The 18,715-nt window shown below is 34.6% G+C and overlaps 1 long non-coding RNA gene across 1 annotated transcript; it reads right to left on the bottom strand.

The window, feature by feature from the left end:
- Nucleotides 1-11,079: 11,079 nt before the first annotated feature.
- LOC131173274 (uncharacterized) lies at nucleotides 11,080-12,530 on the bottom strand. Its single transcript, XR_009143529.1, has 3 exons — nucleotides 12,441-12,530; nucleotides 11,938-11,995; nucleotides 11,080-11,364 (listed from the first exon to the last, which is right to left on the bottom strand). It is a non-coding gene; the product is annotated as an uncharacterized LOC131173274 (long non-coding RNA).
- Nucleotides 12,531-18,715: the final 6,185 nt, after the last annotated feature.

An 18,715-nucleotide genomic window follows, 5' to 3' on the forward strand; every position in this document is an offset into this window, starting at 1 on the left:
AATAATTTAAATTATACATTTAATAAATACAAAATAGGAAGGTATGATTTTAGTAATTTTTTAGATAATATTTATTGTGATTTCAAATGATATATTAATTAAATTAAGGTAACAAATACAAATGGGAAATAAATGTAAAAAATAAAATAAAATCTGATAGAATTAATTTAAATTAATAATAAACTATTAAAATTATATTTGAAATTTCATATCGATAAATTCAATATCAGACTATCCATGTAATTCTTCTGTTCTGATAGCATTATTTTATGTTTTTGAAATTTGAATCAAGAATTGAAATTGGGTTAAAAATTTCTTATACATTGAAATTTTTTGATATAAGTGAGCCGTACTCTATCTCTTAAACGAAAACGAGTGTTCAATCCTCGTTAATGAAGAATATACCTATTGAGAGCTCTTTATTTCTTAGTGGGCCGACCCATTAATGAGTCAACTCAACGCAAATAAGATTAATCTTAGTTTATTAGATGAAAACATCTGTGAAATATCAAAAAAAGAGATATTTTAGACATCACTAAGATAGTGTTTAGAAGTCCTAAAGACCCTCTAAGTTCTTCAATAACTCCTACTATTTTTCATTTATAATCATAAAAGATTTTATTAGTATCAAAATGGTTTACCTAATGAGATATTGAGAATATTAGATATATTAAATTGATGTTTATTTAATTTTCAAGCTTCTATAAATAATTTTTTAATATTTCATTTAATTATGTAAATATAAAAGTTATATTTTTTAAAACTAGTAAAAAGAATATAAAATTTTGTTTAAAAATAAAATTATAAATATATCGTGTAATGCTCAGACATTAACTATTGTATATATAAAATGTTGTTTTACAATTTGAATTATTCGGTTTTAATGAAACGGAATCAATTGATTATTTAATTATTTTAAAATTAAAATATTTTAATAATTGGAATCAATTTATTAATTTTTAGTTGAAACATAAGAAATATTAGCGTCAGTCAACGAATTTAAACCGTCAATACATTTGGATCATTTGTATTAAATAATGAGACCTCAAGTATCAACGGCCCAGATACATCAATTATGTCACCCACGATCAATACACTAGCTCTGACACTCCTTTTAAAATATGTATATTTTCATAGTATGTATCAATTTGATTAGTTTAATAATTTTTTATTAAGAAATTTAAATTAAATCAAATTAATTAAAAATTAAAATCAAATCCAACAAAATTAATAAAATAATATAATTAAAAAAATTATAGTGGACTTAATTTTTCAATTTAATTAAACAAAATAATGGTGGCCCATAATATCAATCCCAATTCACATGCCCAAAACCATAACCAAAGAAAAATATAAGAATTTTATACTTGAAGCAGTAGTAAGAGGTACATAAAACTTTTTTTTTTTTTTAGGAAAGCAAGGTAAATGCTAAAATTTATTTGATTAAGAAGAATGGATGGTTAGATGAAGTATGTCAATTTAATTATTAATTAAGATATGAGGAAAAGAAAGTTTGTATATGACTGAATGAGTATGAAATGGAGAATATGAAGGGTATAATATCTTATGGAGCTAAAAGTTGGACATTTGAAGATATTGATATTAATTATTTGAGTTTTGTGATAGGGAGTTAGTAAAATTTTTAGAGAAAGTGTTGTTGAATTTTTATTAAATTAATATTTAATATGGAAAGTAAAATTATAATTGATTTTGATTATTGAATTGTTATGGTTTTAGGAGAAACTTTTGGATTATGGTTTATATGGAAGGAAAAGTGGTATATGCTACTTAGAATCTTGAAATACATGTGAATGGATAAATATACTTTTATTTTTTTTAATTTATATTAAATATGTTATTTTCTCATTATGCAAATGAGAATAAAGAATGGTAGTTATGTGTTAAGATTTACAATAACTGAATAAATGACTGAATATACTTAATATATGCACTGAATAGATAGCACATTGATAACATGTGATTTATTTTTAGCTTAGCTTATATTTATATTATTTTTGGGATAATATTTGATATGCATATAACTTTTTGGACGTCTATCAGGTGATCACCCTTTAAAGATAGCTTTACATATTTGTATAACTAGTATTTTTATTGTTCTTGTGTTATTTGTGTCATTTTAGAGTCTAAGATACTAGTATTACTCTCAGGATGCTAGAGTTTATTTTATGTGCTTGAAATGCCAGCACTATCTACAGAAAGCGTATTGCGAGTGTATGAGGATATTACAGATATTATGATATTTCAGTATATTTATTTTTGTAATATTTTGACAAAATAAATTTTATTTTACCATAGTTATGTGATTTGAAAAAAAAAATGATATTTATTCTCATATAGCATATCGATACACTTAAGTACTGAAATATTATATGTTTCTATTTGTTATTTATTTATCCACTCACTGAGTTTGTATTCACCCCACCTAACTCACCAATTTTGTAGGTTATATAAGGTGATTATTGATATCAATTGATGGTTTTAAAGCTCTCATTGGTTAGACTCCACGGTCTTGGGAAGAAAAGGAACGATAAGGTATGGTGTTACATGGAGCTTTGTGGTGGATTATGAATAGGAGGAGCTTGTCCAGATGGATGAACCATGCCCTTGATCAACATCTCAAAAAGGCTAAGTGATGGCGGATTATGAATAAGCACAGCTTCCCTAAATGGAGAAACAAGATCCTCGATCAAGATCCCAGAAAGGCTAAGTGATAGTGGATTATGAATAAGTGGAGCTTATCTAGATGGAGGAAGGCGAAGCTTATTCAGATGGAGGAAAAAGACCCTTGATCAATATTCCAAAAAGGCTAAGTGATGATGGATTATGAATAGGCAAAACTTGTTCAGATGGAGGAGCAGGACCCTTGGTCAATATCGTAGAAAGGTTAAGTGATTGTGGATTATGAATAGGAAGAGCTTATCTAGATGGAGGAATAGAACCTTTGATCAATATCCTATAAAAGTTAATATGTCATGACCCGATCCCATGGGCCAGACTGGTACTAAGATCTAGGCCGATATAAAGCCTCTGAGACTCGTAGTAAGCCTTACTATTCCCAAATCCATAACCAATGCTCAAAAACTGAGGCCCAACATGTAAATAAAATAAAAATAAAAATAAAATATTTCATTTTAATTCGGATCAACCCAACTCAATGAATATCAGCTACTAAAGCAAGGGGAGCCCAGCTCAACCCTATTACTACCATTTACAAATTATTTATATATCATAAAAATTTTCGTTAAGTAAAAATCAATAACTCAATTTGACACTGTCTCTAACAAGATCTATAATACTGCTGACACATGCGGAGTTCTAAATTTCAAATTTTGAAAATAATAAAACAAATAAATAACTGATGTTAAACCTGCAAGGAGAAAGCAAGTTACTCTGAAAAAGAACTCCTTCTGTAGCCTGGAAAAATAGTGAACAGGAGTGAGCGTTCGACTCAGAGAGTAAATATTTATTTTACATATAATTTCTATAACTATCTAATTCTAATGCATCATTGGAAATGAAGTGCATCATTTTCATACAAGTCACACAAATCATATTAAGTCACATCAAAGATAATCTGGAACACTTAGGTACCCGGGTCAAATCCATACTCACACATACATATATGGGGAGCTAATCTCCCTATCCAACTCTCTTAATCCAAGGCCTGTGTCACGACCCAACCTATGGGCCGGACCGGCACTAGGACCTGGGCCAGCCTAAAGCCCCCGAGGCCCGTAGTAAGCCTAACTGTTCATTAACCCAACTCTAAGGCCCATTTGGGCCCAATTTCAAGAAACCAAACGGACAGAGTCCGGCCATAAAATGGACTTTCCAACGGGGAGTTTTCGACTCACCCGACCTGTAAACATAATAAATACTCAATTGGGGAGCTCACCCTCCACATACTCATATCCTCATAAAAATAAATGGGAGCTCAGCTCCCTCATCCAATCCATCAAACATACATATCATTATACGTTTACAGGTCCAACATGATAATAATATTACAGACCATAATCAAATAAATACTTCTAACACATGCGGAAATTCTAGGAGTAAATAAAATTACACAAATATTGATAAACAACCTGCGAAGGAGAAAAGCAGGTTAACCAAAAATAAAATCCTCCTGTAGCCTGAAAAAAATATTGAACAGGAGTGAGCGTTCGACTCAGAGAGTAAAATATCAATTTTAACCATAATCTCTATAACTATCTAAAACTAATGCAACCTGTGGAATGAAATGCAACATCAGCAATAAATTCACATCATAGCATCAAAAAGGTAATTTGGAGCACTCACGCACCCTGTAGCATCAATCATAATATATGGGAGCTGATCCCCTATACAGCTCTCTTAAATCCAACCTGGTGCCAGCGAAGAACTCAGCTCGGACTTCCACTTAATAACCAAATCGAGGGTCCCAGCGAAGAACTCAAGCCGTGACTACCCCTCGAAGGATCGGGTCCCAGTGAAGAACTCAAGCCGTGACTACCCGTCCTATCCATAGTCCACACCACATCACACGCACGCCAACGCACGCACACTGCTCCAAATTACCACAACAATATCATGACACTTTAACAGTTATCAATGCATCATAAATCGTGCCTAGAGTTTAACTACATAAATATATGCATATAAGTGATGCATGGGCAGGCTGAACATATAATAATATCGAAATTACAATTAAAATTAATATTTTACTCACAGACTTGACGACAATCACTGTGTGGCGGTGGCGGAGGAAGGAGGTCAGCTCACCTGACAATTTTATTACAATCATTTAATAAATTTGACTCAATACAAACAAAGAAAAAGACCAATACGTCCTAAGTCGTGCCGAAAATCCGGCAGAGTTTCCCCTATACCTAGGACCTACCCAACCTGCAAAAGGGCTCAAAACACACTTCTATATTCACAGTCCATATGTCCACAGCTCAATCATATCACACAGCCCCTCCTGGGCCCATCAAATCAATCATCCATCACAGTATGTAATATTTTAATTTAATCATTATAATTGACCATTTTTGCAAAAACTGCCCAAATAAGCTCTAAAAATTCTAAAACTTTGCCCCGCGGTCCTTAGCAATATTACTAAGCTATTGCAAAAAGAATCATAATTTTCTAAGCTACCACGAATATTTTATGGATTTTTAATCCTATTTAAGCACTAGAAAATTACGAAAAAATAAGGTTCGGGTTTACCTTTGCCGATTCCGACTTCGGGAACGTGCTCAGGATGCCTAACAATGGTGGGGTAGCCAAAATCTCGATCAAATTCGGAGACTTTTCCGGTAGCTGGTCTGTCTGGCCGGAAATTCACAAATCCGGACAATTGTCGAATTTCCGCGAATTGAGGATACCTACACGAAGCCCAATAATAATATATAGAAAAATCAGGGGTGTTACATTCTTCCCCCCTTACAGAAAATTCGTCCTCGAATTTTACACAAGGCAAAATAAAGTACATGATTACACATTGAACAGATAAGGGTACTTGCTACGCATGTCCCGTTCTGACTCCCAGGTGCACTCTTCTACTGACTGGCTCCTCCACAAAACCTTAACCATAGGGATCTGTTTTGATCTTAGCTGTCTCACTTGGTAGTACACTATGGCTACAGGTTGCTCCTCAAATGTCAAGTTCTCTTTTAGCTCTATTACATCTGGTTGTAGTACATGAGAAGGATCTGGAATGTATTTCCTGAGCATGGAGATGTGAAACACGGGATGAACATGAGAAAGGTTGGGTGGTAGCTCCAACCGGTAGGCAACTGCTCCAACTCTATCAGTAACCTCAAAAGGTCCAATATACGGAGGTGCCAACTTGCCCTTCTTTCCAAATCTCATGACTCCCTTCATCGGAGAAACCTTCAGGAATACATAGTCGCCTACTGCAAACTCCATATCCCTCCGTCTGGGGTCTTCATAACTCTTCTGCCTACTGAAAGCTGTTTTCAATCGTTCCCTGATTAAAGGAACTATCTCTGAAGTGTACTGCACTAGGTCTACATCATGCACCTTCGCTTCTCCCATTTCTGTCCAACACAGAGGAGACCTACACTTTCTTCCATATAGTGCCTCATAGGGTACCATCCCTATGCTGGAATGGTAACTGTTGTTGTAGGCAAACTCCACCAAAGCTAGCTGATCATCCCATTGACCTCCAAAATCCAAAACACTCATGCGAAGCATGTCTTCCAGTGTTTGGATTGTCCTTTGATTTGTTAAATGCGAGGGTGGAAAGCCGCATCAAGTTCAATCTGGCGCCAAGTGCCTCCTGCAACTTTCTCCAAAATCGAGAAGTGAACTGGGGCCCTCTGTCAGATATTATGGAAGCTGGAACTCCATGCAATCTGACGATTTCTCAAATATAGAGTCGGGCGTACTGTGCAACAGAATATGTAGTCTTCACAGGCAAGAAATGAGCTGATTGGTTAGGCGGTCTACAATTACCCATATCGAATCATATCCTCGCGTGGTACGAGGCAACCCAGTCACAAAATCCATAGAAATCATTTCCCACTTCCATTCTGGGATAGGGAGCTCTTGCAACTTCCCTGACAGTCTCTGGTGTTCAAACTTCACCTTCTGACAAGTCAAGCACTTGGACACAAAGTCTGCTATGTCTCTCTTCATGCCATTCCACCAATAGCTATCTTTCACATCATGGTACATCTTGGTGGAACCTGGGTGGACATTGTACAGTGTATAGTGTGCCTCTCGCATGATTTCATCTCTGAGATTGTCCACATCGGGCACACATATCCTAGAACCTTGCACTAGGGCACCATCATTGGCAAATCCAAACTCACCACCTTCACCTTGCTGTACTCTTTCTATGATCTTCATTAATTGTTGGTCTCTGTGCTGGGAAACTCTAACTCTGTCCTGCAAGTCTGGCCTCACTGAAAAATGAGCCAACAATACCCCTTCATCTGAAAGATCTAGGATTAAACCTTGATCCATCAACTTATGTACTTCCTGAATCAACGGTCTCTTCTCTGCTGAAATGTGCGCCAAACTGCCAGAAGATTTTCTGCTTAAAGCATCTGCTACTACATTGGCCTTCCCAGGGTGGTACTGGATGGTGCAATCATAGTCTTCCAGAAGCTCCATCCATCTCCTCTGTCTCAAGTTTAAATCCCTCTGTTGGAAGATGTACTTCAAACTCTTATGGTCGGTGTATATCTCGCACACTTCACCACACAGGTAGTGTCTCCAGATTTTTAGTGCAAAGACTAAAACCGCCATTTCCAAATCATGGGTGGGATAGTTCTGCTCATGCCTCTTCAGCTGCCTTGAAGCATAAGCCACTACTTTTCCATTCCGCATCAAAACACACCCTAGGCCAACTCTGGAGGCGTCACAGTACACGGTGTATCCTTCACCGCTCATAGGTAGTGTTAACACAGGGGCAGTGGTTAGACACTCCTTATCCTCGTCATTATAACTGACTCTATCGAGCTCTCTTCCTGTCCTTTGCATCTTATCCACTTCCCTTTTCCTATTTTTTGGTATTGTTGGTATCTTTTCAACCTGCTGTATTTATTCCTTAATTTTAGTCCTATCTCATCCTTACACCTTTTCCTTCAAAGACGTCTATCCCATCATCAACTTTAACTTTCTTTTTATTTCTTAGTCTTATCTTGATTACTAGTTTCATTACTTCGAAAATTCTAACCTTACTGCTTACTCCTGCTAGCACATTCTTCACCTTTTGTAACACTTATAATTAACCATAGAAAATTCGTTTTTGTAACCCCTTTCCCAACTTAACTATCAGAACATTATCATTCCCTACCAGCCTTAGTAGGAAATTGCTCATCCTGGATGGATAGGAGCTCCAGAAACTATAAGTTCCATCTGAACTAACACGGCTGTGGGAAATGTGTGTCATGACTTAATTCTAAATAAGATACTTCACGTGTTTATTCTCTTTAATATAATCACATATACTGCCCACAACTTTCCAAACTTCAACCTCAAATTACCCATTAGCAATAATTTCATCTATTGAAACTCATCCACAATTACTATTTCCTCTAGCTCATAGTTTAAAACAGTTGCAAGCCTTAGTGGCTAACTCAATTTAACTCCTGTCATTACTCTGTTTGTCCTTTCATACTTAATACTAGGTATGCACTTACTGTCATTCTCATATCAGGAAATTATGTATGAATTTGTGCCTACCAAACTCTCAATAACTAGGTCTCCTTGACTCAGTTTCTGTTCCTTATATAACCTTCTAGAACCAAAAGCACAAGCTAAACTTGAAAAGAAAGAAAATATCCTCTTATATTCAACTACACTCGATTGTCATATTATAACGTTTCACCTAAGTTTCTTGGTCTTTCTCTCCAAATTTCATCATCTCCTAGCACAATTATGCTCTACCTATAAGGTATCATCTGCATGAACCCTTTACCGTACCATTTTCCTTCTTGACATAATATTTTATAATTTATTAACTTTACTTATACTCGACCTATGATTCATATCTATCATCGTTTTTTATTGTGCCCTTAACTTTTGTTGATTCCTGAAAGATTTCTCTCACTAATAAATTCTTCTAACACTAATTCCACCCTTATCTAGGGTCATTAATTTGATCCTTGAACTTTCTAGTGATTTATAACCATCCAAACTTGTCACTTTTCGTTCTACCCCTACTATTGTCCTGTCGTTATTGCTTCACTACAAAGTGATTCTGTTGATCACACTAAAAATGTTTGCCTGACATTCATAACGAACCTCTAACTACCTTCTCACTATCTCAAAAGTCTAACCTAAAACCTATGTGTCATTATCTATCATTCTTTTCCTCTCATCATACCTATTTGATCCCTTAGACTGACTTTTATTCAACTTACTACTTACTAACTTCTCTTTCTCTACCTATTTAGGTAGTCTGCAATACCATCGCACACCTTCTAACATTTACTCATTATTATTGTATTCCATACCTCCATCACTTTTCTCACTAATGTGGTCCCATTTTAGGTTTTCCATCCTTGTCATTCTCCTTGCCAAGAATAACACTTAGCCTATCCTATATCTTAACTTTGTTCCTTTTATTATGCGCTCTTTAGGTTGTCCTTTCATTTATTTCCTTTGTCTTACCCAAAATAGAACTTGACTATTCTATCCCTAGTTCCATTCTTTTCATAACATAATAGCTGTATTTGCTAACTATATCTTCGAGTCTCTATCGCGTTATCATATGTTTGTGCTACTCAGATTTGGTCCTTTGACCACTCTAGCTAGTACTTCCACTAGCATTTAGATTATATTGCATCTGCAATCAATTGTCCAAACTTTCATTCTGCACTTTCTTTATCCATTGGCCTTCTGTGATTTATCTTCGCTAATTTATTACTCTTAACACTATTATAATTAGATTATACTATTGTTTTGAATAATTTGAAATTAGAAAGGAACTCAGCAAATTACAGTCATACTTTTATTGTATGATCTCTATTCTTATCCTTTAGCTTACATAATACCCTTACTACCTCGAGAACTAATTTTGCAATAATTTTATTATTATTATTATTATTATTATTATTATTATTATTATTATTATTATTATTATTATTATTATTATTATTATTATTATTATTATTATTTTCCATGTTTACTCAACTAGCCAAAACTTAAGATTCCGGGCACCCAAACCTGTCATCCAATTCAAAGGATTTACATCCATCATGATCTGATTATATATGATTCCTATAATGGAACTTGTATCCTCTCCAGGATACCCGAGCCAACTACTCTCTACCACACTCTACAATCCCATCTGGGACACTATTCCATAAGTCATCATTATCAGTAATAACCTTCGATCCATTCTGAAAAGATAGGACTATATCCTAACTTGCTGCAACAAAGGTACTACATCTACCACCTTGCCAGAACCATGTCAAGTTAATGACTCTTTTATCATATCATAGCTCTATAAATCATCAATTCATAGTTTCGACCTTCTCTAGGTAGTAAAGTTGTACTTTATTCCATACTGATACACACAAGGTATACTATTCTCACTCTATAAGTGTCACCTTTACTTTGCAACTAGTCCGAAACCTGCAGTCCGATGGCAACTCTTGATGTAACTCTAGCTCATGTCAGGGGTAATCGAGTCCGACTCTAGTTATCACCCAACCGTGACCTTTCAATATTCTAACTCTAGACTCTTAACCAAGAGTTCCCAACTCCTTTGCAAATACAGAACTCTGTTCTGGCATAACTGTACCAAAACAGAAGCCATCTCAAACACCCTCATTATGGAGCACCATGGGGATGCACGCACTCTACACAATAATCTCATGTCTGCATCAGTAATCAGTAGCTTACAGAGCGGACATCGAGAACATTGTATAGTTACTACGATACGCCTTGATGACTAGGTCTCCTAATTTCTTATCTCTCCGAATCTTCTATTATCACAAACTTATTACATTGGGTCATCTACCGATGTTGCCAAGAGTGGTATCCTCATCCTTATCTAGGGCAACTGTACTTTTAAGACTCACTTTTATGTACTCGTGCCTTACACGAAATGGGCACACCATTTAAACCCATACTGACAAAAATATAACATTTCTTGGAGTACGTATCCTCATGATAGACCTCACATGTCTACTAACTCTATTTCACATTTCTATGTACTCCACGAAAATCAAGACACTAACTGAGGTAATCTTATATTTCCCGAGGTATAACGTAGAATCTAGAAACAAAGAATTACAGGAAAAGACGAAACAGAATCCTATACTCCGCATGTGACTCCTAGCAGACTCTTCCCAACACTTAGATGATTTTTCCCTATGAATCTGGAGCCTAAGCTCTGATACCACATTTGTCACGACCCAACCTATGGGCCGGACCGGCACTAGGACCTGGGCCAGCCTAAAGCCCCCGAGGCCCGTAGTAAGCCTAACTGTTCATTAACCCAACTCTAAGGCCCATTTGGGCCCAATTTCAGAAACCAAGCGGATGAGTCCGGCCATAAAATGGACTTTCCAACGGGGAGTTTTCGACTCACCCGACCTATAAACATAATAAATACTCAATTGGGGAGCTCAGCTCACCCTCCACATACTCATATCCTCATAAAGATAAATGGGAGCTCAGCTCCCTCATCCAATCCATCAAACATACATATCATTATACGTTTACAGGTCCAACATGATAATAATATTACAGACCATAATCAAATAAATACTTCTAACACATGCGGAAATTCTAGGAGTAAATAAAATTACACAAATATTGATAAACAACCTGCGAAGGAGAAAAGCAGGTTAACCAAAAATAAAATCCTCCTGTAGCCTGAAAAAAATATTGAACAGGAGTGAGCGTTCGACTCAGAGAGTAAAATATCAATTTTAACCATAATCTCTATAACTATCTAAAACTAATACAACCTGTGGAATGAAATGCAACATCAGCAATAAATTCACATCATAGCATCAAAAAGGTAATTTGGAGCACTCACGCACCCTGTAGCATCAATCATAATATATGGGAGCTGATCCCTATCTGACTCTCTTAAATCCAACTCGGTGCCGTGAAGAACTCAGCTCGGACTTCCACTTAATAACCAAATCGAGGGTCCCAGCGAAGAACTCAAGCCGTGACTACCCCTCGAAGGATCGGGTCCCAGCGAAGAACTCAAGCCGTGACTACCCGTCCTATCCATAGTCCACACCACATCACACGCACGCCAACGCACGCACACTGCTCCAAATTACCACAACAATATCATGACACTTTAACAGTTATCAATGCATCATAAATCGTGCCTAGAGTTTAACTACATAAATATATGCATATAAGTGATGCATGGGCAGGCTGAACATATAATAATATCGAAATTACAATTAAAATTAATATTTTACTCACAGACTTGACGACAATCACTGTGGCGGCTGGGCGGAGGAAGGAGGCTGTCCCGGCTCACCTGACAATTTTATTACAATCATTTAATAAATTTGACTCAATACAAACAAAGAAAAAGACCAATACGTCCTAAGTCGTGCCGAAAATCCGGCAGAGTTTCCCCTATACCTAGGACCTACCCAACTCGCAAAGGGCTCAAAACACACTTTTATATTCACAGTCCATATGTCCACAACTCAATCATATCACACAGCCCCTCTGGGCCCATCAAATCAATCATCCATCACAGTATGTAATATTTTAATTTAATCATTATAATTGACCATTTTTGCAAAAACTGCCCAAATAAGCTCTAAAAATTCTAAAACTTTGCCCCGCGGTCCTTAGCAATATTACTAAGCTATTGCAAAAAGAATCATAATTTTCTAAGCTACCACGAATATTTTATGGATTTTTAATCCTATTTAAGCACTAGAAAATTAGGAAAAAACAAGGTTCGGGTTTACCTTTGCCGATTCCGACTTCGGGAACGTGCTCAGGATGCCTAACAATGGTGGGGTAGCCAAAATCTCGATCAAATTCGGAGACTTTTCCGGTGGTGCATGCGGCGGAAATTCACAAATCCGGACAATTGTCGAATTTCCGCGAATTGAGGATACCTACACGAAGCCCAATAATAATATATAGAAAAATCAGGGGTGTTACAGCCTGCCAGTGAGATCAACTCGAGCCAGACTTTCGCTTAATAATCTATATGCGGGGGTCAGCGAAATCAACTCAAAACCGTACTCACCTCGACTTCCTCAAAAAGGACAGGGTCCCAAGCGAGACTAGCTCAAGCCGATTTGCCCATCCTACCCATATCCATCACACCACAACACATAGCTCCAGATTATCAAAACACAGTAACTAAGAAAATATCATCAAATATAAATGCAAAACAGGGCATGCCTAATATTTAACTATATAAATATAAGTATAAGTGATGTATGAGCATGCTAGAAATATAATGATATTGAAATTATAAATAAAATAAATATCTACTTATAGTATACCGGGAACTATTTTGGCTACTGGGTGAAGAAAAAATAGCTGACATCGATCACCTATTTAACTATATTATAAATTTATTAGTACTAATTCAAAATAAGACTCTAAAGAGACAACAGACAGTCTAATTCATGCCGAAAATCCGATAAAATTTTTCCTATACTTAGGACCTACCCAACCTGCAAAATGGTTCAAATAACACTTATAAACTCAACTCATATCTCATCAATATCATATGGCCCCTCCTAGGCCCTCCAACTCAGGCAAATTTCACATAATCTAACAATTTAATTATAAGGTTTAAAATGGATATTTTACAAAAGTCATTCTAACTAGCTCTAAAAATTCTAAAATTTTGTCCCACGGTTCTTAGCAATATTATAGACCTAACGCAAAAGGAATTATAATTTTCTAGCTACCCATGAATATTTTATGGAATTTTATTCTAAACTCAACACTATAAAATTAAAGAAACTCTTAGTTCGGGTTTACCTGTGCCAATTTTGACGCTTGGAATGCGTCCAGGGAGTCTGAAAATGGTGGGGTAGCCTATAACTTTGACATGGTTTTAAAGTGATTCCGGCAGCTTATCTACTCGGTCCAAAATTATAGATCCGAACGATAGTCGAATTGCCACGAAATGAAAGTAACTATGCAAAGCCCACAACACTAGGGGTTAGACTAAAATATTTATATTTACATATAAAATAATTATTTGAAAATTAAGGGTGTTACATAAGAGATGATGGATTATGAATGGGTAGAGTTTGTCCAGATGGAGGAATAGGACCTTTGTTCAACATCTTATAAAGGTCCTATAAAGCTTGTTCAGATGGAGGAACATGAACCTTTATCAACATCCCAAAAAGGCTAAGTGGTGGTGGATTATGAATAGGTGAAGCTTGTCCAGATGGAGGAACATGACCCTTTATCAACATCCCAAAAAGCGCAAGTAATGGTGGATTATGAATCGGCGGAGTTTATCGAGATGGAGGAGCAGGGCCCTTGATCAACACCCCAGAAAGGTTAACTGATTGTGGATTATGAATAGGCAAAGCTTGTCCAGATGGAGGAACATGACCCTTGATCAACATCCCAGAAAGGCTGAGTGATGGTGGATTGTCCAGATGGAGGAGTAAGACCCTTTATCAATATCCTAGAAAGGCTAAGTGGTAGTGGATTGTGAATAGGTGCAGCTTGTCCAAATAGAGGAACATGATCCTTTATTAACATCCCAAAAAGGCTAAGTGGTGATGGATTATAAATAGGTGAAGTTTGTCTAGATGAAGGAATATGACCCTTGAACAACATCCCAAAACTCCAATACCTCAACAGTGGTGGATCATAAATAGGCAGACTCTGTCCAGATGGAGGAACAGTGCCCTTACGCAATACTCCAAAATTGATGGATGAATGATCCTCATAACTAGGGGTGGCCACGGTCCGATTTTGAACCGGAACCGAATCGGAACCGGTTCGGTCAAAAGCGGACCAAAATCGATCAAAACTGGAATCGGCTTCGAACCAGACTGAAACCGTCTTTCTGCGGTTTGGTTCAGATTCATATTTTTTAAGAACCGTGAACCGGTGGTTCCGAACCGGATTGAACCGACGATTTCGAATCGGATTAAACCGGCGATTTGAAAATAAAAAAATTCAATAAATATGTTACGTCACTCCTAATTCATTTATATATATCATTAATTCTATACACAATTATTCTCTGCATTTTCTTCAATTCTTAATATTTTTTCAATTTTTCTCAAATTCTCTAAATAATTATTTTCTACACTCATTTTAATTTTCAATACTCTCACAATTTTCCTACTTTATTATTTTATATCCTCAATGAAATTTTTAATACTATCTCAATTACTTTGTTATTACTTTAAATCCTCAATAAAATTTCCAATAACCTCTATTTTAATTTTTTTTTCTCTTTTATAATTTTTAATTATCAATTATTATATAATTTTTAAAAAAAGGCAAGTAATAGAACTAGAATTTTTATTCCTCTAATTCCTAAAAGGATATATAGGCAAAATTAAGTTCATACACTTTTTGCTAATTTCTTTAAAAAAATTTAATTTAATTTCTAGTTTTTTAATCAGGGTCAAATATTTATTTATTAAATTTTTCTTAAAGATAAATTATTTTTTTTTCTTATTTTATTTTAATTGAAAGATTTCTAAGAAAAATTAAAATATTTTTACAAATATAACTTAAATTTTGAATCAATAAAATTTTTCTCTAATTTTTTTTGTCTAAGCTACCCTCAAACCATCCCTAAATCGCTTCCAAACCGTCCTCCAAACTGTTTTAAACAATTCTTTTTCGAACCGCTCTTCAAACTGTTTTAAACCGGGGCTCAAACCGGAACCGGCGGTTCAGGAACCGTCTTCCAAACAGTCTCCTGACGGTTTGGTTCAGGTTCATGATTTCATTGAACCTTAACCGGCGGTTCCTGAACTGTGGCCACCCCTACTCATAACCCAATTTAGCTTCAACAAGACAGAGCAAAAACAATGACCAATAGAAGCATAGAAAATATGCAAAATGGAGTTCTACTAATCTTTGCCATTATTTTCATTTGCTTCAAAAATGTTTCATATCATCCTTTAAATATAGGTGGATGATCCTTTGGCAAGCAAAATTTTCTATTCTATCGTTTTAAATTTATTCAGCTAAAATATAAAATAATTATTATTTCCAATATATATTCTTAATGTATTAGTTTTCATTACCAATTTATGCTTCATTCCACATTAATATAAACATCGCTAAGTTAGGAAACACATGATTTCTTTTTTCAATTCATTGTTTTGGTTGAATTAGAATATATATATATATATATATATATATATATATATATATATATATATATATATATATATATATATATATATATATATTCTCTTTTTAAAAAATTTACCCTAAAAATTATTTAAATCTTTTTTATGTTGTGTTTGAATTCATGTATTACTTGTAACACATACGTATTTCTCTATCTATAAAAAAAAATATAAATTACTTAAAGCAGTTGAAGAGCATTTGACAATGATGAATGAGATTAATTAAATTCCTACGAATAAGTTAATTAACTTGAAATATTATATGGAATTTTAGAAATTAATTTCATAAAATTATTTGAATTTTATTTACATTAATAAACTCTTTAATTAAAAAAAATTTGCCAATGGATTATATTTTAATCCAATTAAAATTATTAAATAACGAATATTAATAAATTTTATAAATTTAATGATATTGGAATCTTTCATAAAATTGTGAAGTGACCCATATTTAAATTTTTTTATCAAAATTAAATAAATGACAAAAATAAATATAAACAAATATATAAGTCCAAAGTTTGACACCCTCACATATGTAATAAATAAAAATATGAGTAAATTACTATTGTTCATGAGTTCAATCAAAATTTATTAGTTGGTCCACTCAATAAAAATGTCTCTTGCTTATTCAAAATGGAACTATTTAGTCCTTCAATTACAGATTTTGTTGATCAAAGATAAGTTGCCTCGGTCACAAGAGAGAGAGAATAGTTTTAAATTCCGAAAATACCCCTTCTTCCCCTTGACCTACCACTCCACCTTCCCTTATTTCCCATGAATGCGCCATTCTTTCTACAGAAAGCTTACTATTCACTTGCAATTTAAGAGTAAGGTGCTTTTCCATAGTTAACATCCTCCAATCCAAATGAAGCCAAAAGCCAAATTAGACAAGAATGTAAAAACTCCAATCAACTAGCCAAGGCAAGCCTAGGAGGCCGAAGCCCCACTCTCCCCCGCCATCTCAATTGATCAAACCCATGCCCCTTTGCAAGCCCAAATCCTAATCCCCCTTAACCTCAAAATCCCCTTAATTTCACCAATTACGGGTAACAGCCTGCAGGACCTGAGGCAGTAAGTAGCTGTTGCAATGCTGTTGTGACTCTTCAGGGAGCTGGCCAGGCAATGCGCCAGTCAAAAGAATTGAGTCATCTTGCTTCTCATTTATCAAAAGATATAGAGAAGCATAAAGGGAAAAAAAAATAAAGAAAAAAAATAATTTTCTCTCCTTATTTAGATAGCTTTTTTGCATAGTGAAATATATATTTTATTTTTTTATTTACCATTAAAATAAATAATTTTAGATTAAAATATAATTTTATTTAAATTTTTTATTTATTTTCTTTTTAAATTGAAGAGAAAAGTATTTATGGGTCCACATTAATTATATTTTCCTTCCTTGTGTCCTTTTTCCTTTTATTTTCTTAGTTTTCAAATTAGTCAAAATTATATGAACAACAAAAATAACGATGGGATTTAATTCAGCAATATTAATGTTGTCTTCAAAATTATGGGATCTCAACTTTGAATCCCAATTGAAGCTAATTATATCATACATATGAAGAGACATACTATGCACTGTTGAATAGAATGCAAGCATCAAACTGTGAGAATGTTATAGATTATGGTTTATTGATGGAGATCTATTACATTGGCAAACAAGAATGCCTTAGGAACATTCCAAAATTTCAAGCCTTTTCAGATGGAGGAACAAAATCTTAAGGCATCATCTTAAAATTCCAATGCTTAAATTGTGGTGGGTTATGAATGGGACTGGGTGGACTTGGACCAGATGGGGGAACAGGACCCTTAGGCAGCATCCCAAAATTCAAATTCTTAATTTCTGGTAGATTATGGATTGGTGGCTTGCCCCCAGATGGAGGAACAGAACCTTTAGGTAGCGTCACAAAATGTAATGGTGGTAGGTTATGAATGGATTTAGTGGGTTGAGAAATGGGAATGTCTTTGGGTGGAATAGCAGAATTCACAAGTTTGTATGTGGAAGAAGCCCATTTCAGCCTTTCATTGTCCACATCCAAACCAGAGGAATGAGCCTTGGTATCCAACTTGGCGTCAAGAAAACAGAAAGCAAAAACAAGTAACAACAGAAGCACAGAGAATACCCAGAATGGATTTCTTCTAGCTTCTGCCATTCTTTCACTGGTTTCTTAGTCTCTAGTGCCTAGTGCTTCAAAACATGTTGCATAACCCCTTTAAATATGAATAGACTAGTAGACTACCCTTTGAGAAAGAAATGATTTTCATTACACTCTACCATTGATTAATTGAATTTCAGTGCAAATTTATTTGTTCCTTCAATGTTAGATATCGCATAATTAGGAAAGAAATCAACCCAAATTTTCGATTTTCCTTTCCATTTAAGGCACCATTTCCTTGTTGATTTCCATAAAGGTAAAAAAGCTTAAAAATCTATAAATTTTATTTATTTATTTTTATTTAATGTATTGTAATTTAAATCACACTTTAGTCTTGAAAATTTTAAATTTAGCTACTATTTGTTTGTCTAACTTCTCATATTAAAAAATATTTTAATCCCTTAAAATTTTATATTTTCACAAATAAAATTACGATAAATGTTGGCTATTTAAGGTACAATATATTCACAAGATGAGTGGAATAAAAATGTAGAGATTAAGATGAATGTTTAATAACACAATAATAAATAAAATTAGGGAAGTAGTATTACAGGATTTACAGTTTCAGATATTGAAGTGAATCTAATGTTTAACCGAGTTGAATGGCAAAAAATAATTTATATAACCGACCTCAATTATAGTTTTGATTAAAACTTAGTTATAGTTGTATAATATATTCACATCAAGCTTCTATATAAACAAAATGAAACATTGTATAATCATAGA

This window comes from Hevea brasiliensis, chromosome 14, assembly GCF_030052815.1.
Source record: "Hevea brasiliensis isolate MT/VB/25A 57/8 chromosome 14, ASM3005281v1, whole genome shotgun sequence".
NCBI classification, from domain to species: domain Eukaryota; kingdom Viridiplantae; phylum Streptophyta; class Magnoliopsida; order Malpighiales; family Euphorbiaceae; genus Hevea; species Hevea brasiliensis.